Source organism: Pristis pectinata, chromosome 34 (genome assembly GCF_009764475.1).
Source record: "Pristis pectinata isolate sPriPec2 chromosome 34, sPriPec2.1.pri, whole genome shotgun sequence".
Taxonomy (NCBI): domain Eukaryota; kingdom Metazoa; phylum Chordata; class Chondrichthyes; order Rhinopristiformes; family Pristidae; genus Pristis; species Pristis pectinata.
The window spans coordinates 17,763,061-17,783,168 of record NC_067438.1 but is presented as its reverse complement, the minus strand read 5'-3'; the positions used below and the strand labels follow the sequence as shown (position 1 = coordinate 17,783,168).

The 20,108-nt window shown below is 47.0% G+C and overlaps 1 protein-coding gene across 1 annotated transcript in view; it reads left to right on the top strand.

The window, feature by feature from the left end:
• Window positions 1-1,057: 1,057 nt before the first annotated feature.
• LOC127585911 (class I histocompatibility antigen, F10 alpha chain-like) overlaps window positions 1,058-20,108 on the top strand; it is a 603,397-nt gene continuing 584,346 nt past the window's right edge. Inside the window, exon 1 of the mRNA XM_052043651.1 lies at window positions 1,058-1,063. The gene's annotated coding sequence lies outside the window, so the exon portion shown is untranslated. The remainder of the gene's footprint in view (window positions 1,064-20,108) is intronic.

The following is a 20,108-nucleotide window of genomic DNA, read 5'->3' as shown; positions in this document are numbered from 1 at the left end:
GAAAACTGTTGCACGGCACCGCCCGGTGCAACACCCTCCACCCCAGGTCCCCGATGTACAACGGGAGAACTCCCGCCTAGAGAGAGCTCCACCGGGGACCCTCCCTTCTTTGAGCTCGTGGAACAGATAGCAGAACTAAAGGGTTGAAGCAGTTGAAGGCTACCAGTCTTCAGTTTGGAAATTCTTTCAGAGGAACATGTGATTTAGGGAGATTCGTCCAATCAGAAGGGCAGGGCTGTTGGAGGAACGGACTGGAGGGAGTGCAGTGCTGCTGCAAGGAAAATACTGAGGACTGCGGCTGCCCTGTGAACAGCAAGTGTCACGTGATTCTGGTGTTAAACCCCTACCCCCTTTCTGTTGCAGACCAATGTTTGTCTGTCAACCAAAATCAGTTGGTTGATCGGAGTTACAGCTAGGCTGCTGTTTCTGGGATCATACTGTGCATTATTTCACACCTGCATTTCGCACATCAGAACAGTGGCAGTGATTTACAGAGTCGATCAAGCATGGGAGGTGCTTCATAATCTGAGGTGATGAAAGGAGATGGCTCACTGTGAGATGTTCCTGTCTCCAAGCTCTCATTCTCTCGCTGTACCTTGCACCACTTAGTGCTTCCAAATCCCAGAATGGAATAGCTGCAGAATATTGCGGCTGCGCACCAGCGGTCCATGGAGTGGAAGAAGCTGCGGGATGTGTGAGCCTCCTCTCGACCTGCCGGGAACTAAGTTGCGCAGCGGAGCCGGCGGAAGCCTCGCCTGGGAGTTCGGGGAGCAGGATGCCCGCAGCCACCGCCCCAGGGTCCTTCCTCCCGTCCCCACCGCCAGAGCGCCGCCGCTGCGGCTCCCGAATGGCAAGCTCCGGGATCCTCATGGCCGTCCCCGCGGCAACTGTCTCTTCAGTGACGTCGGGTACAAAACCTATTCTCCTGGCCTGAAGGCTGATGGAATATTTGCATTGAGTCGGTCGTTTGCTGCAGGAAAACGCGGTAGTGGGATGACATGTCTGCTGGACAGGCGCATGAAGACGCAAGTGAAGAGGGAGGCAGCGTATGGAGCGGAGCGGAAGCAGAGGCGGACACAAACTGAGAGAGTGAGGCCGGCGCCCACACAGGCAGATGCAGGTCACGGCTTCAATGAATACTTCTCACTTATATTCAGTTTGGAGAAAGACAATGCAGCTGAACTATTCCGGGAAGGGGCGGTGGAGTTCCAGGTCAAATTACCATCAAAAGGAGGAGGTGTTTTACGACAGGGAAGGTTCACGCACAGACAGCGGCAAACTTTCACAGGCGGGCACAGGAGACAGAGGGGGGCAAGCAGGTACAGGCAACGACAAAGGGACGGTCACATACATGATTAGACAGGAGCAAGGTCACAGAGACAGAGAAGCATATACTTCTGCAGCAATGAGTTTGGATGTTGATGACTCTTCCTTATGAAGGCTGCTCATATGATATTATGTGACTGTGATGCTGCTGCAAATAAGTTTTTTTTCGTTACCTGTGCACACATGTATTTGCGCATTCTGCATATGACAACAGACCTGACTTTGAGTTTGAAAATTAATGTGAGACCCTGGCAGAGAAAGACACGGGGCGGCTGCTACAAATGGGATGGCCGGACGTTGTAATTGATAGGCAGTGAGATACAGAGGGGTGAATAACCTGGAGACAGGGAGAGATGAAGAAATTGTGACGAAGTCAGCACGCGTACATGCAGGAACACGCACAGACAGACGCAGGGTCACTCACTGACTGCGCTTGGAATCCACAAATAAAGACAGGGACACGGCCAGACAGAGGCAGGGTCACTCACAGGCAGAGGCAGGGTCACTCACAGGCAGAGGCAGGGTCATTCACTGACAGAGGCAGGAATGCAAAAACAAAGACAGGGACACAGCCAGACAGAGGCAGGGACGCTCATGACCAGAGGCAAGAACACTCAGTGACACATGGAGGAACATGAATTGACAGATGAAATCATGCACAGGTAAGAACTGGATAGAGAGGGAATGGCAGGCAGACACAGGCACGCACAATTTTAGAAATAGTTACACACAGAGTCAGGGACAGAAGACGCACCTAACAGACAGAGACAGGTACTCTCACCAGAGATGGACAGACAAAATTGCAAACCACAGACACAAATAAATTCTGAAGCTGGCAATCTAAATGCCAGAGGTGGAGCACTTACAAGCAGGGTCATGCCCACAGAGAAACATTCAGGAATATTCAGGAGATGCAGATTCAGACACAGTCAGAGGCAGGCAGAACTCCAGACGTAGACAGGCACAACACAACAGAGAGGCAGGAAATCTCATAGAGAAAGGCAAGGACTCTCCGTGACAGAGGCAGGGAATCTCAGGGACAGAGGCAGGGACACTCAGTGACAGAGGCAGAGACACTAAGTGCACAGGCAGAGACAGTAACTGACCGAGGCAGGGTCACTCAGTGACAGAGGCAGGGACACGCAGTGACAGAGGAAAGATGCTCAGGCAGGCAGGAGAAAGGGAGAGAGACAGAGAGAAATGCAGGCAGGCACAGGCACACTCAATTCTATAAACCGAGTTAGGGGTAGGGGAAGCACCTCACAGACAGAGGTAAGTACGCTCACACATAGACAGACAAACATAATTGCAAACTACGGAATCAAAAACAAATTCAGAGGCTGGCACTCTCTATTTCAGAGGTGAAGCACCTAAAGGCAAGGCCACATCCACTGAAATACACATGCCGGAATATTCAGGGAGCTTCCGATGCAGACACAGTCATATGCAGGCAGAACTCCACACAGGGACAGGTGCAGCACAAGAGAGATGCATTAACACTGACAGAGACAGGACACTGACAGAGGGAAGAATGCTCAGACGGAGGGGGACGATCACGGACAAAGGAAATCATGCACAGACGGGCATGTGAAAAGGAAAGAGAGGGAAATGCAGTGAGACACAGGCACACATAATTTGAGCGACAGATATACACAGGGTCATCAGAGGCACCCACATACAGGGGCAGGTGAACTGACACACAGATGGAAAATCATAATGGCAAAACACTGCAGTCACAGCCAAATTCTGGCTCCCTGAATGTCTCACGTGGAACAGTTAATGCCAGAGTCACGCACACTCAGAGACTCATTCAGAAACATTCAGGCAGCTACAGATGCAGACACAGTCAGAGGCAGGCAGATCTCCACACAGGGGCAGGCACAGCACAAGAGAGGGGCATCAGCAATCACTGACAACGACAGGAACAATCAAATACAGAGACAGGTCACTGCACAGATGGAGACAGGTACACAAGCACAAACTGGTGCATTTCAGAGAGTTAGCCACACCCTCAGGTCAGTTCACTGACAAATAGAGCATGAAAACTCAGGGAGGCAGAAGTCGTGGGAGAGTGAGAGGGGGAGAGGCAGAAAAAAACATAAGGAGACACAGGTGCACACGGACACAATCACAGGTACACGTGCACTCAGAAGGAAAGGAGGCTGGGCCTCAAAGAAATATTCTCAATGACAGACTGGCAAACATATGGAGGCAGATACAGTCACAGACTGAGGCATGTCCACATACAGGCAGTGGAACACACACACACACACACACACACACACACACACACACATTCACACACATTCACACACACATATGGAAAAAGACAAACACACGGGGAAAGAAAGCATGAATGTAGAAATACAGATAAAAACAGGAAGAAACACAGACAGATGCAGGAACATTCATCGACAAAGGCAAGTAAAACTGTTGAAAGAAGCAGGGACACGAATGGACAGAGGCAGGTGATCGCTTCAGTGAATACTTCTCATCTGCGCTCACTGCGGTGAAGGATGTTGTTGGAATATCTAGGGAAGGGGAAAGTGGAATTCTTGTACAAATTCCTGCCACGAAGGAGGAGGCATGGGATGTTCCAGAGGGATTAATGTTTGTGAAATATTCTAGGCTTGATGAGATGGATCCCAGGCTGCTGTGGGAGGCGTGGGAAGAGATTGCCAGGGTCTGACAGAAATGCTCAAATCATCTCTGAAAAAGTACCAGATGTTTGGAGGACATCAAATGTGATACTTTTATTCAAGAAAGGCAGGAGGAATAAACCAGGTCATAACAGGCTGCTGAGGTTTACATCAGTGGTGTGAAAGGAATTGGCTTTTTTTGATGGACAGGCTTAATCTGCACCTGTGGAGACAGTAATGCTAAAGGATAGTCTGCATGGGTTTGATCAGGTGAAACGTTGTCTGGCAAATTAGTTGTATATTTGAAGAGTTAACCAGCTGTATTGATCAGGATAATGTGGATCCTCCACTCTTCAAGTAATTTATTGAGGCAATGGAAGAGGTCTCACATGAGATAATGGTTTAGTTTTAAGGAGGCGGCATGCGATGCAGGGCAATTTGTCAAATTTCATTCAGAGCAGGACTTGTGCATGTTGGCAGAAGGTGAGGGAGAGGGTTTTGTTGTGAGTGGAAGTGTATGGTCCAGGTTTTAACACAGTGATCTGTTCTGGGCCCCTTGATGTCCCTGACAGACAGTTATGACATGGATATCAAGCTGGCAGGAATGGTTACGTTCACAGATGACCGGAATGTTTGTGGTGTTTTCAGTGAGGAGGGTAACCTTCACCAACAGAACAATATGGGTGAGTTCGGGATGATAGACACAGCAGTGGCCGCTATTACCAAAACATATGGGGTTGTGTATTTGGAAGAACGAAAAGCCGTGGAATCACACAGTGAATGGTGGAACATTAGACAGCACTGAGGAACAGAGGGTGTACGTGTCCACGGGTCCCTGGGGTCAGCAGTATAAGTTGTTCAATAAGTTGCCATCATTCGCCAATGCATGAAATGAAAGTGAGAAACAAGAAATGCAGATGGTGGAATCTGGAGCAAAACACAAACTGCTGTCGAATGTTTGGTGTCGAGGACCTGCATCATGATCTTTGTCCGAAGGGTCTTGACCTGAAACATCAATCATCCCATTGTCTCCACAAAACTGCTTTATTCACTGAGTTCCTTCATCAGTTTGCTTTATGCACAATAAAATCAAAGAGCAGGGTGGTCAGAGGTCACAATCTTACCCATCCAAATCTGACATAGTGCAAATTGCCAAAGTGCAAATGTCTTACCCTGCATCAGCGAGAGAGGGAGAACAGTCGTGTAACCCTTGGAATTAACAGTGCGATTAAAGTTGTCTGCAGATGTCTCTGAGTTGAACCTCTTTACAAACATTATTCAAAATGGTTTATTCTTTATTGTCAGGGCGGCAACCTGTCTGCTCACCATTTACTTTAACTGTTTGTTTCGCCTGCATGTTTTCTTTCAGGCAGTGACACGTGAACACGTTAATTGCGCGTGTTGTCGGGGAGGTGGGGACATTTGTCACACTCATACCACGCCATCTGCTTCAAAGAACTCCACAATTAATTTCGGTTCAGCGAGAGGACGTTGACCAGGGTCAGGTGCAGCGCTGATGTCTGGGCTCCACAGCTGGAGGTGACATCACAGCGGAGTCCTTTGCCTCCTGCTCCCCAAGACAGCACCGTCTCTCTCTTCATCTGCGAAGCAGATTCCCCGTCGCGCTGCATTATGGGAGAAAGCAGATGCCATTGGGCTGGCTGGCATGGACTCCATCTCCACAGAATCACTCCGCGCTTCAACCCATTACCGCCCTGAACTCTTCCTACACCGCCTTTACCTGTCATCTCCTATACTCGAAAACAATTCCGGTGATGTTCCTATTTCCTCCACCCTCCAGGACGCTTGTCCTTCCCCTTCAGTTGCCATTCCCTGAAACACTTCCCCGCCCTTGTTCTCCACCACTGATCATAAGAGCCCTTTCAAAGACGCCTTCTCCGGTAAACCCCTGAACTCCTTACCTTCGCTGAATCACCCACAGGTGACTGACATACGCTGAACCACTGAAACGCTGATACCATTCGCCCCTCATATCGCCCCACGCAATGCACCTTCAACCCAGAATTCCTTCCCGCCCCGATTCCTTCGTCACCCAGATCATCACTTCAGTACCTTGTTCTCTCGGCTTCTGAAGGAAAACATGGACCCATCAGATGAGATCACCAATTCTTTCTGTATGTCGTTTTACTTTCTGTTCCACTTTCGTTCTGTTCATTTCATTGTTTGACCCTCTTGTCTCTCTCTCTCTCTCTCTCTCTGTCTCTGTCTCCACCCCCCCCCCCCCCCCATCAGCAGTGTATTTTGCGGGGCGTGTAATTGCTTTCAAATGCTTATTATTCCGAAGTTTCCCCGTGTGATATTCCACCCAGAAGCAGCTTGTCCCCCAGTGCTTCGATTCTAAAGGAAGTCAAACAGCGATGTAAAGTTGCTGTAAATGTAATATGTTTTATTTATGAGGGAAGCCGATGATTCTGACACAGTTAATACAGGACTTGGGGGTTATGCGACCTGACCAATCAAACAGAGCCTGTGGCCTTGCAGCAATGACTATGGTCAGCTTGACCTGGAGGGAGTCAGGCATAGTATTGTTCAAGGCTTTCATCTGAATCCTCGATACGTGAAGACGGATGCATCCCGGAATCATTGTGATCCGTCTTCTTCAACATTGAAGAGTCTGCATGAAATTCCAAAAGAAACATGAATCATTTGATCGTTTGCTGCATCTCTGGAAAACAAGGAGAAATCATAAAACAGACTCAGACAGTGTTACCGGGACTGCCCCTCGACCAGATACGAAAACTAATCAACTCTGGTCTTTATGGCCGTTTCTGGCGCTATCAGCATTCGTAAAGGTGGGTGCGAGGACTTGCCACAAAACGGGAGCACCTGTTCCAGAGATATGACATCAAGGACACAAAACTGAGTGAGAACCTGAGCAGTGACTGGAATGATGAACTTCCAGCGGACAGAGACAAGGTGACTCAGGGGGCAACAACATGGCAGAGGGAACACGGTGTGGGTAATGTGAGACCGAAGATTTCCAGAGTACAGTGCTGACAGTGTGGGGAATTTTGATGTCCAAACAGGACACGTGAATTTGTCCAGGGATAGAGGGAAACGGGGAGAGACCGAGGCACGGTGTGGTGAGAAAGGAAGAACGTGCAAATAGAGAAATGAAGAGGGGGAGTTCGATGGAGGACAGAGTGTAGAGGTGTAAACCCAGGATAATTAAGAGGTCGTGGGTGAAGAGGAGAGTTGGAGCGAGGAAGGGCAGAGAGAAGAGTGGAGCAGAAAGGAGGGAGGAATAAAATGGATAATAGTGGGGATGGAGGGGAAGGGGACAGTGTTGGGGAAGGAGGAGGGTGGGCGGGGTTGGGCGAGGGTGGTGCGGAGCAATCATTATGAACTGGGGAGAGGAAGGTCTAGAATGGTTGGCGAAAGAGAAGTTGCAGGAGATGGAAGGAATAGCATGACTGTGGGCAAGGTGTGAGATCGAGGGGTGGGAAGTGAAGGGAACAGTGTAGCAGCATATAACAATTTCAGCGTGTGAGTGGGAGCGGGAATCAGGGAGGGTGTGGGAAGAGAACGAGTAGGGGAAAGAGGGGAAGTAGGTCCGGGAGGAACATCAGCGGTGGAGGGGAGAAATACTTGGTATGATCAGGAAGGAATGTGTGTGTGTGTTTCAATGTGCAGGATAGGAGGGGACTGATGAAGTTGGGAAGGTGGGGAAGCGTTTGCAATCCGAGGCATGGACTGTGGTGGGGAGCGGCGTGTGTGAGAGAGGGGGACGGACAGATGGAAGGAAGGAAAGACAAGGAGAGAGAGGGAGCGCCAATGGTTGAGATAGAATTGTGCCTCTGCTGTTCTCGTATCTGCCACTCACACTCCCTCTCCCGCAACCTCAAGAATTTCCTTACTTACCCTTCCCTCTCTCAATTCCATCTCTATCTGCACCCTCCTCCTGTCGCTCTCTCTGCTGCGCCTGCAGCTGCTCCCAGCACTTCACCCCGTCTCTTTCAGTCTCAGGCACACCCAGGTTATCAGCAATGGAAGTCAGTGCTCGAAGGTAGAACGGCGGAATCGGATCAGCGGCACCGCAGCGTGGAAAGCCGGCAGTGGGGAGAATTGACTCTTTCAGTACTATTCCCCTCACGGAAGCCTTGACTCTCCTCTTTCTCGTAATACCACAAACAATCGGAGCGAAATAATCTGACAGTAGTGGTGCACTTTATAAATCAACCTATCGGCCACGCAGAGATAAGAAAGCCATACAGACGCCTACCTCTTATGATTCTGTTTTGAACAGTGATGTTTGCAGTGATCAGTAGAATTCCAATCATTATCACCAGCGCCTTCATCTTCTTGCACCGAGTTCCTCACAGTCCGGATCAGGAGGCTGGAACAGAAATGTTCTGTGTGTGAACCCCGAACGTTTGCTGCCTTTTTGTATCCACATGGGGAGGAAGGGAGAAGCAACCCTCGGGTAAGGCCCATCCTCCTTGTGTGATGTCATCATTTGGCAGCTCCATTGAGGAGGCAGGTCTGTGACCCAGGAATCAGCGCTGTGTTTCAGCCACGCCCCAGGACCCAACACAACAGCTCATCAGTATATATGTGTTAGCTGCACAGGATGGATACTTAACCCGTAGGTGCCCACTTGTGTTGTTACCCTAGGAGTTCTGAACCTCACTTCCTCTCATCCAAATCTCTGTAAATATGACATCCCCTATTTGATTTATTTTACCGTGAGCCGCTGTAGGGCGGTACTAGGCTGAGAGAACTCCGGCGCTCTGGGTACTGAGCTATCATGGCCTGAGCCAGAGCTCAGACCGCCGAAGTTTCGCCAACTTCCACAGAGCAGCTCGTGGGCAACTTCCACATCGGGGCAACTTTAGGCAATCTACACAACGTTTGCTGTGGTTCAGGACTCGGCATTCACAAACTTCTCGATATTGTCAAGTTTTCACGGAGGGGACAATCCGGCTTATCGACTGGGTGCCGACACTTCCCCTCACACTTGAATGTGAGCGCAGAGCAGCTCGCTCTGCATTAACACCGGGACCATTGGTGGGTTTTCTTGTTCCTTGAGGACGGAGCTTTCGGGAAGGGATCGTTAAAAAATCGAGCACTGCGTCTCGAGTAAACATAAATATTGGCATCAAATATGAAAGCTGGCTGATGGCGATCTGGTCAATCTGTACAGAGATGAACAGCAATATCCGGAATTCTTTTTATGTTGCCATTAAAGCCGTCGCATCTACAAATTATTCCCAGCGTTTTCTCTGCTCGGGTTCAGATTTGCACCATTTACCGCAATTTGAGAGCTGGGCAGGTGGATGTTATTTTGATCTTGACCTCTGCAGATTCTGCATTTTAATTACCTCGCTGTACTGATTTTGCTCAACTTTGCACGAATTTCAGATCAATATCAACCGGGTGGCAGCTGAACTGAATACTTACCATTCCAGCCTGCACATATGCGGACACAACGTTTTAACGAGCAACCGCCATCTCCTTACATTCACCTGGGCAATAGTTCTAGTTCAATTGAGGACACCAGGAAATAAACTGAATAAATGTCAGTGCCGGTGATGGAGGGCGGATTCATGTGTATCTTCCAATGAAAGCTAAACAGCAGTACGGGTGGCCCTGCAAACTCTCATCTCCTCGGCAACTGAAACACTTGAAATCAGGCTAGAATAGATTTGACCAGAAAAAAAAAGAAACAAAATGCTGCATGAATAAGAACTGGAGTTTGGTGCAAGTGCTGACTGTACTTGACACACTCGCATGGTCAGACTGACCACCTGGGAAGGAGGGAGAGTCGAGATTTGATGGCTGAAGTTCAGCAGACCCGGGATAGAGATTCCCTCTGGTCACAGGGGCGGGTCACCAGGGTCTAACTTCAGTTGTAAGGGGGCGCTTCCTGGTTATCTCAGAAAATTACAGCATAGTTAACTCAGCATCAAATATGCTGAACGCGATATAAAGTGTGTGTGTACCTGCGCTGTCATTGTGTGAGTGTGAAGATGTATTTGTGAATGTGTGAGTGGGAAGCTGTGTATGTGATTGTTTATGTCTGTAACTGTGTCTGTGATTGTGTACCTGTGGATCTGTGTCTGTGGTTGAGTATATGTGTCTCTGTGTCTGTGGTTATGTGCATGTGCACGGGTGTCTTTGATTGTGTACGTGTGGACATGTATCTGTTATTGTACTTGTGTGGACTGTGTCACTGTTTTTTTTCTGCCTTTCCCCATCTCACACTCCCATTCCACCTGCCTCTCTGTGTTTTCTGCTCTGTCTGTTTGTGAACTGACATAAGCCTGTGGTTACCTCACTGAATGCAGCAACCTACCGGTGTATGTGTGTGTTTCCCTGTCTCCATTTGTGCATTGAACAGTCTCTGCATTTGATGGTTCCTGTTTCTGTCAGTCAGTGTTTCTGCCATTATCTTGTGGTGTTCCTGTCTGTGTGGAGTTCTGTCTGCCTCTGATTGTGTCTGCATCTGCATCTGCAGGAATATTCCTGAATGTGTCTCTGAGTGGGCGTGATCTTCCCTTTAAGAGCTCCACCACAGACATTGATAGTGCCACCCTCTGAAATTGTTTCTGACCTCAATGGTTTTCAATTATGTCTGTCCGTCTGTGTGTGAGTGTACCTGCCTCTGTCTGTGGGGTGCTTCCCCTGTCCTTGTCTCAGCGAATACTTGTCCCTCAAATTGTGTGTGCCTGTGTCTGCCTGCCTTTCTCTCTCTTTCTACTTTTCTCGTGCCCACGTGTGCATGATTTCCTCTATCAGTGAGCGTCCCTGCCTCTGTCCCTGGGTGCTCCTCCCTCTGTCTTGTGCTGTGTGTGTCTATGTCTGAATTTCTCCCTGCCTCTGACTGTCTCTGTGTCTGCATCTGCATCTCACTGAACATACCTGAGTGCTTCTCTGAGTGGGTGTGACCCTGCCTTGAAGTGTTTCACCTCTGATATTGAGAGTGTCATCTTCTTAATTTGCTTACTTTCCCCTCAAATTGTGTGTGCCTGTGCATGTCTGCCTTTCTCTCTCTCCCTTCCGTGCACATGATTGTGTATGATTTCATCTGCCTGGTAGTGTTCCTGCCTGTGTCAGTGAGAGTCCCTGCCAGTGACAGTCAATGACCCTGCCTCTGTCAGAGAGCTTCCCAGCCTCAGTCAGTGTCAGCGCCCACCTTTGTCAGTGTGCGTCCTAGCCTCTGTCAGCATGAGTCCCTGCCTCTATCAGCATACACCCCTGCCTCTGTCAGCGTGTGCCCCCGCCTCGGTGAGTGTGAATCCCTGCCGCAGTCAGTGTGTGCGCCCACCACTGTCAGCATGTGCTCATGCCTCCGTCAGTGTGTACCCCTGCCTCTGTCAGCGTGAGCCCCTCCCTCTGTCAGCTTGAGCTGCCTACTCTTTCAGTGCGCCCCCCCCCCCTCTGTCAGTGCGCGTCCATGCCTCTCTCAGTGTAAGTTACCTCCTCTGTCTGTGTGCGACCCTGGCTCGTTCCGTGTGAGTCCCTGCCTCTGTCAGAGTGTGAACCTGCCTCTGACAGTGTGTGTTCATGCCTCTGTCAGTGTGTAACCCTGCCTCTGTCAGTGTGTGGTTCTGCCTCTGACAGTGTGTGTTCATGCCTCTGTCAGTGTGTAACCCTGCCTCTGTCAGTGTGTAACCCTGCCTCTGACAGTGTGTGTTCATGCCTCTGACAGTGTGTGTTCTTGCTCTGTCAGTGTGTGGTTCTGCCTCAGTCTATGTCTTTTCCTGTCTCTGCATGAACAACTTTGTCACAATTTTCATCTTTCTCCCTGTCTGTGGGCTCTACTCCATTCTGCATCACAGTACAATTAACTTCTAAGCACATCCCATTTCCTCAACTCTCACAACATCTTTCTGCGGCAGGTGTTGAAAACTATTCTCAAAGTCGAAGTCGGTTCACAGTCATTGGCACATATACTAGTACGCTCAGGTGCAATGATAAGCTTACTTGCAGAAGCATCACAGACACAGAACATCAAATCAGCAGCATTCACAAGAAATTTTCATTACCATACAAACTCACTGTTGCAGGAGTACATGCTTCTACATCTGTGTCCTTGTTCCTGTCTAATCATGTACCTCACCATCACTTTGTGTTTGACCCAATCTGCCTGCCCCTCTCTCTGCTGTGCCCACCTGTGAGAGTATGCTGAATATTTTTATCAACAGTTATGCAATGATAATGAACAGTCGAGGAAAGGGCATCAGGCCGAACATTGACAATTTAACTTTACCCTCTCCAGAAATATTTCCTCAAGATCTGAGGATTTCTGTTCCATCCCATTGTTTTATGTTTATTATATCTCCAGCTGTCCATTTCATGGTTATGCCTCAACAGCATCATTTGATGAACCTCACTGATCCGGCCCTTGTTTCAAACACTGCCCAATGTTTCAGTCATGGGCATTTTCTGCAATACCACAAAATAAACAAAAGCAGAAAACTGCATCGAAGAACCATTCAGATTGACGCATGGAAGGGAAGGGATTTGCAGCATCTGCCATATTTTGAGTGTTTGGCACATGTGTCTACTTTTATTTCTTCTTCAAAGGCTTCACTTTAATGACATCACCTTGCTGAACCAGCTTTTGCTCAACTTTGCACGTCTCTCAGATCATAACCAACCAGGTGGCAGCTAAACTGAATACTTTCCATTCCAGCCTGTGCATATGCCGGCAAAACATTTCACTGAGCATCCGCTTGAGCTGACGTTCCCTTTGCTTCTCAAAATATTCCTTCGGCTTACTGGCAATATCTGGATGCACTGTTGTTAAATGGTGCTTCAATATCTCTGATTTCATTGCATCATTGTACACAGTTTGAAAACACACAACGGAGAGAGGTTGGTCAACATTTGTCCCCACTGCGATGAAGCCATATGCAATGTATTCTGGATTGTACTTGCGTTTTTTTTCTCTTTCGGTCACCCTTATACCATTCGTCATCATAATCTTCCAATTTCTGGTCAGCGTTTCTCTTCAGAAATTTCTCCATTCTCAGCAATACACACTGTACAATTTAATTACTGTTACTAACAAATAAAATTATTGAACTTCTGTAAAATTTACACACTCGCGCACTTTCGGCTCAACAGTCACGTCACTGGGACGTAAATGCACGGTAAGTAAGCAATATATTTAAGGCATACCAACAACGTCACTCAGTCTCGCTAACATTACAGCGCACAACAGAAGAGTAGTCAGTGGTGAACACCACTGACTACTCTGACTACACAAATCGAATATTAAGCGACAGCTGACTGGAAGGGAACACCATCTAAATCTCTAAGAATGTCGGCTGTAACAGATAGAATAGACACAGCCGATTATATTAACAGTGGAAAACTGCAGAAAACAAGTAAGCTACGTCTTTGTAATGGTCACTTTTCATTTTTTTTTCTTGGCTTGCTCGCGGAACCCCTGGCAACGTATCGTGGACCGCCAGGGGACGGTGGACCACATGTTGAACACCTCTGTATTACATCTCCAGCTGTCGACTTCATGGTTATCTCTCAAAAGCATCATATGATGAACCTCACTGATCCTGCTCTTGTTTCAAACACTGCCCAATTTTTCAGGTCATTGTGAGTGTTAGCAATACTGCAGAATAAACAAAAGCAGAAAACGGCTTTGAAAAAACATTCAGATTGCCCATGGAAGGGAGGGGAACAAGCACCCAGTCCCCAACAAATCCAAACAATGGGAGCCAACGTGAGGGGTGGTTGGTGATGACCTGGGGAATGATTAGGGAGCTGAATATTAAATTCTGTAATTCTCTTGATATCAAGACTGAAATCATGTCATCTGCAAACTGCCCAGTTGTTCGTTTTCAGATTTACAGCAACTGCCGCACTTTGAGTGCTGGGCAGGTGGGTGTTGTGTTGATGTGAACTGAAGTTCTATGACCATGCTGAAACTGCTTTTGCTCAACTTTGCACGTCTCTCAGATCATAATCAAATAGGTGGCAGCAGAACTGAATACTTTCCATTCCAGACTGTGCATATGCGGGCACATCATTTTACTGAGCATCCGCCTTCTGCTTACATTGAATTGGGAAATAGTTCCAGTTCGATTGAGGACGCCGGGTAATGAAGGGAATAAATGTCAGTGCCGGTGATGGAGGGCGGATTCATGTGTATCTTTCAATGAAAACCAAACAGCAGTACAGGTGGACCTGCAAACTCTCATCTCCTCGGCAATTGAAACACTTGGAATCAGGCTCGAATAGATTTGACCAGAAAAATAAAACAAAATACCGCATGAATAATAACTTGATTTTGGTGCAGAATCTGACGGTACCTGACACAACCGCACGGTCAAACTAACCCACTGGGAGGGAAGGAGAGCAGGGATTTGAGGGTTGAAGTTCAGCAGACGGAGAGAGACATTCCGCCTTGTCACAGAGCTGGGTCACCAGGGTCTAACTTCAGTTGCAAGGGGCCGCTTACTGGTTATCTCAGAAAATCATAACATAGTTAATTCAGCATCAAATATATTCTGAATGTTGCTATCAACAGTGATGCAAGGATAATGAACATCTGATGAAAAGAATTCAGGCAGAACATTGACTATTTACCTTTACCCTCTCCAGAAATATTTCCTCATGTTCTGAGCATTTCTGTTCCATCCCATTATGTAATGTTTATTATATCAGTGGGTTTCAACCTTTTTCATGCTGCGGCCCCCCAGAACATCTCCTTGTCAGATGCCGGACACCCAGAGGACATGAAATCAAACAAGCGATAATTCATGCATACAATACTTAAGTTACTGCACATAGGCCCTATTGAAATAGTGACTGTTTCAGTCGCCAATAATTACCAGCGGTGTCTTTCAGTGTTCAGTTCAATGTGCAGGTTGTGATTGTCCAAACATGGTGGTATGTGCGACAAACATACGCGTATGTCATCCTCAATATTCAGTCATTATCTGTGTTTGGTCTTCATGGCGGTGAATGCTGAAAATGCTATTTTGCAGGAGTAAGTGGTTGCAACTGGTAACATAACATTGACAGCTTTGCCGGACAGCGGTGGATACTGCTGGGAACATGCTATCCAGAATGACAACAGTGACATTCGCTTGAACTTCAAGGGCAAAGTCCTGTCAGATGACAGTTCTGCCAATTCTTCTTGTCCACATCCGGTTAAATCAGTAAGCATGCATTCAAACGGATTTTGAATCCAATCAAACATGCTCGTGTCATCGTCGCCGAAATACTCAAGGAAATCATGTGACAGTTGTTGAATATGGTTCAAAACGCTGATCGCAATGGCCTCTGTCTTAGTCTTGTTCAGTGTCAGAAAGTCACCCACGAACGGAAACATAGCGTAGATGCCTTTCTCGCATCTTTCCTTCCAGATACTGAGTGTTTTTCTGGAAGGCATTGCACTGTCAAGCGTTTTCCGAACATTTGAACCAGGTCCTTGCAATGATAGATTTACGCTTTCAAAATGTTGAAATATCTGCAAGATAAGCTAGTCTGGCAACCCCTGTCTCATCTGTCAAGTACTGTGCCAATGACCGTTATGCTCATTTAGAAAAATGTGTAGTTCATCTCGCAATTCATATACACACTGCACAACGCGACCTCGTGATAGCCACCTGACTTCTGAATGCAGCAACAAATGCTTATGCTCGGCTTCCGTTTCACAGCAGATGTTTTCAAACAAACGATGACTGAGCGGCCTGGATTTGATAAAGTTAAAGATATTAAAGCATGTGGAAAACACATCCGCAAGATTTTCATCCATATCCTTTGCAGCTGAAGCCTCACGGTGAATCATGCAGTGGGTTGCTCCTACATGTGCAGCTACTTCTTTCACTCATGCGACAAGACCCCACTTCCGTCCCATCATTGCAGCAGCACCATCCGTGCATACTCCAATACACTGTGTCCACGCCAATGCCAATCATAAAAAAAATAGTGTCAAGCCCAGTTCTTTATAGGCTGTACATCCTGGAAGCGCCTTGCAAGACAAAAAGTCTTCCAAAGCCTCTCCTTCCCAGTAATGTCGAACACAAACCAAGAACTGTGCAGCACTGGCAACATCAGTACTTTCATCGAGTGGAATCGCAAATCTGACTTGCTGAAGACGTGCTATCAGCTGGTTCTGTATATCTTCTGCCATATCGCCAATTCTTCTGCTTATTGTGTAATCAGACAGTGGAATGGTTTTCAGTTTTTGACTAGATTCTTTTCCCAGTACAACTTCGCACATATCTCCTGCTGCAGGCAGTATAAGCTCTCCTCCAATTTTGTGAGGCTTTCTGAAACATGCTGTTCATAATGCTACCAAATATGACGCGTGAAGAGCCTGCTCATTCACAATGGCGCAGGCTGTCATTTCGCCTTTCTGCTTCAGCTACCGTTCCTTTTGCTTCTCAAAATATTCCTTCGGCTTACTGGCAATATCTGGATGCACTGTTGTTAAATGGCGCTTCAATTTCTCTGGTTTCATTGCATCATTGTACACTATTTTCAAACACACAACGGAGAGATGTTGGTCCACATTTGTCCCCATTGCAATGAAGCCATATGAAATGTATTCTGCATTGTACTTGCGTTGTTTTCTCTTTCGGTCACCCTTATCCCCTTCGTCATCACAATCTTCCGATTTCTGGTCAGCGTTTCTCTTCAGAAATTTCTCCATTCTCAGTAATACACTCTGGACAGTTTAATTACTGTTACTGATAAACAAAATTATTAAAACTAGTGTAAAATTTAGACAACCGCGCACTTTCGGCTTAACATTCACGTCACTGGGACGTGAATGCACGGTAAGTAAGCAATATTTTAAAGGCACACCAACAACGTCACTCAGTCTCGCTAACATTACAGCGCACAACTGAATAGTAGTGAGTGGTGAACACTACTGACTACTCTGACTACACAAATCGAATATTAAGCGACAGCTGACTGGAAGGGAACACCATCTAAATCTCTAAGAATGTCGGCTGTAACAGATAGAGTAGACATGGCCGATCATATGAACAGTGGAAAACTGCAGAAAGCAAGTAAGCTACGTCTTTGTAATGGTCGCTTTTCCATTTTTCTCTTGGCATGCTCGCGGAACTCCTGGCAACCTGTCGTGGACCCCCAGGGGTCTGAGGACCACATGTTGAACACCTCTGTATTCCATCTCCAGCTGTCCACTTCATGGTTACCTCCCAAAAGCATCATATGATGAACCTCACTGATCCTGCTCTTGTTTCAAACACTGCCCAATATTTCAGGTCATTTTGAGTGTCTGCAACACTGCAGAATAAACAAAAGCAGACGACTGCTTTGGAAAAACATTCAGATTGACCCATGGAACGGAGGGGAACAAGCACCCAGTCCCCAACAAATCCAAACAATGGGATCAAACGTAAGGGGTGGTTGGTGATAACCTGGGGAATGATTACGGAGCTGAATATTAAATTCTGTAATTCTCTTGATATCAAGACTGAAAGCATCTCATCTGCAAACTTCCCAGTTGCTCGTTTTCAGATCTGCAGGAACTGCCGCACTTTGAGTGCTGGGCAGGTGGGTGTTGCGTTGATGTGAACTGAAGTTCTATGACCATGCTGAACCTGCTTTTGCTCAACTTTGCACGTCTCTCAGATCATAATCAGATAGGTGGCAGCAGAACTGAATACTTTCCATTCCAGACTGTGCATATGCGGGCACATCATTTTACTGAGCATCCGCCTTCTGCTTACATTGAATTGGGAAATAGTTCCAGTTCGATTGAGGACGCCAGGAAATGAAGGGAATAAATGTCAGTGCCGGTGATGGAGGGCGGATTCATGTGTATCTTTCAATAAAAACCAAACAGCAGTACAGGTGGCCCTGCAAACTCTCATCTCCTCGGCAATTGAAACACTTGGAATCAGGCTCGAATAGATTTGACCAGAAAAATAAAACAAAACGCTGCATGAATAATAACTTGATTTTGGTGCATAATCTGACCGTTACTGACACACCAGCATGGTCAGCATGACCCCCTGGGAGGGAGGGAGAGCAGGGATTTGAGGGTTGAAGTTCAGCAGACGGAGAGAGACATTCCGCCTTTCACAGAGCTGGGTCACCAGGGTCTAACTTCAGTTGTAAGGGGCCGCTTACTGGTTATCTCAGAAAATCATAACATAGTTAATTCAGCATCAAATATATTCTGAATGTTGCTATCAACAGTGATGCAAGGATAATGAACATCTGATGAAAAGACATTAGGCAGAATATTGACTATTTAACTTTACCCTCTCCAGAAATATTCCCTCATGTTCTGAGCATTTCTGTTCCATCCCATTATGTAATGTTTATTATATCGGTGGTTTTCAACCTTTTTCATGCCTCGGCCCCCCAGAACATCTCCTTGTCAGATGGCGGACACCCAGAGGACATGAAATCAAACAGGCGATAATTCATGCATACAATACTTAAGTTACTGCACATAGGCCCTATTGAAATAGTGACTGTTTCAGTCGCCGATAATCACCAGCGGTGTCTTTCAGTGTTCAGTTCAATGTGCAGGTTGTGCCTGTTTTGCACTGCAGAGATTGTCCAAACATGGTGGTATGTGCGACAAACATACGTGTATGTCATCCTCAATATTCAGTCATGATCTGTCTTTGGTCAGAAAATGCTATTTTGCAGAAGTAAGTGGTTGCAACTGGTGACATAACATTGACAGCTTTGCCGGACAGCGGTGGATACTGCTGGGATCATGCTATCCAGAATGACAACAGTGACATTCGGTTGAACTGCAAGGGCAAAGTCCTGTCAGATGACAGTTCAGCCAATTCTTCTTGTCCACATCCGGTTAAATCAGTAAGCATGCATTCAAACGGATTTTGAATCCAATCAAACATGCTCGTGTCATCGTCACCGAAATACTCATGGAAATCATGTGACAGCTGTTGAATATGGTTCTAAACGCTGATCGCAGTGGCCTCTGTCTTAGTCTCGTTCAGTGTCAGAAAGTCGTCCACCAACGGAAACATAGCGTAGCTGCCTTTCTCGCATCTTCCCTTCCAGATACTGAGTGTTTTTCTGGAAGGCATTGCACTGTCAAGCGTTTTCCGAACATTTGCACCAGGTCCTTGCAATGATAGATTTAAGCTGTTGAAAATGTTGAAGTATCTGCATGATAAGCAAGTCTGGCAACCCCTGTCTCATCTGTCAGGAACTGTGCCAATGATCCGTTACGCCTGTTTAGAAAAATGAGTAGTTCATCTCGCAATTCATATACACACTGCACAACGCGACCTCGTTATAGCCATCTGACTTCTGAATGCAGCAACAAATGCTTATGCTCGGCTTCCGTTTCACAGCAGATGTTTTCAAACAAACGATGATTGAGCGGCCTGGATTTAGTAAAGTTAAAGATATTAAAGCATGTGGAAAACACATCCGCAAGATTTTCATCCATATCCTTTGCAGCTGAAGCCTCACGGTGAATCATGCAGTGGGTTGCTCCTACATGTGCAGCTACTTCTTTCACTCGTGCGACTAGGCCCGACTTCTGTCCCATCATTGCAGCAGCACCATCCGTGCATACTCCAATACACTTTGTCCACGCCAATGCCAATCATACAAAAAAAGAAGTATCATGGACACTTCGCTACCGGTTTTACATCCTGGAAGCGCCTTGGAAGACAACAAGTCTTCCAGAGCCTCTCCTTCCCAGCAATATCGAACAAAAACCAACAACTGCTCATCACTTGCAACATTAGTACTTTCATCGAGCTGAATCGCAAAACTCACCTGCTGAAGACGTGCTGTCAGCTGGCTGTGTATATCTTCTGCCATATCGCCAATTCTTCTTCTTATTGCCTACTCAGACAGAGGAATGGCTTTCAGTTTTTGACTAGATTCTTTTCCCAGTACAACTTCGCACATATCTACTGCTGCTGGCAGTATAAGCTCTTGTCCACTTGTGTGAGGCTTTCTGGAACGTGCTGCTCAAAATGCTACCAAATATGAGGCGTGAAGAGCCTTCTCTTTCACAGTGGCGCAGGCTGTCATTTTGCCTTTCTGCTTCAGCTACCGTTCCTTTTGCTTCTCAAAGTATTCCTTCGGCTAACTGACAGTCTCTGGATGCCCTGTTGTGAAATGGCGCTTCAATTTCGCTGGTTTCAGTGCATCATTGTACACTATTTGCAA